The sequence below is a fragment of the Juglans regia genome, unplaced genomic scaffold, assembly GCF_001411555.2.
Source record: "Juglans regia cultivar Chandler unplaced genomic scaffold, Walnut 2.0 Scaffold_1472, whole genome shotgun sequence".
NCBI lineage: Eukaryota > Viridiplantae > Streptophyta > Magnoliopsida > Fagales > Juglandaceae > Juglans > Juglans regia.
The window spans coordinates 1-282 of record NW_023345217.1 but is presented as its reverse complement, the minus strand read 5'-3'; the positions used below and the strand labels follow the sequence as shown (position 1 = coordinate 282).

Below are 282 nucleotides of genomic sequence, written 5' to 3'. Positions count from 1 at the left end.
AAAATCCACTCCCGAGTGGTCCTTCTTGTCAATTTATCTCGCAAGGCGGAAAAAACAAAAACGAGGGGTGCAACACGAGGACTTCCCAGGAGGTCACCCATCCTAGTACTACTCTCGCCCAAGCACGCTTAACTGCGGAGTGCTGATGGGATCCGGTGCATTAGTGCTGGTATGATCGCACCCATCAAACTAATTACTTAAAATTCATATAATCCTTGAGCGACATACTAGCGTCCTTCCGATCCCAATCCAAACGGAGATCTGATCCAAACCCATGGCTAC

At 48.2% G+C, this 282-nt stretch overlaps 1 non-coding gene across 1 annotated transcript; it reads right to left on the bottom strand.

Moving 5' to 3' along the window:
- Nucleotides 1-64: 64 nt before the first annotated feature.
- LOC118345119 lies at nucleotides 65-183 on the bottom strand. Its single transcript, XR_004798770.1, has one exon. It is a non-coding gene; the product is annotated as a 5S ribosomal RNA (ribosomal RNA).
- Between the last annotated feature and the right edge of the window lie 99 nt (nucleotides 184-282).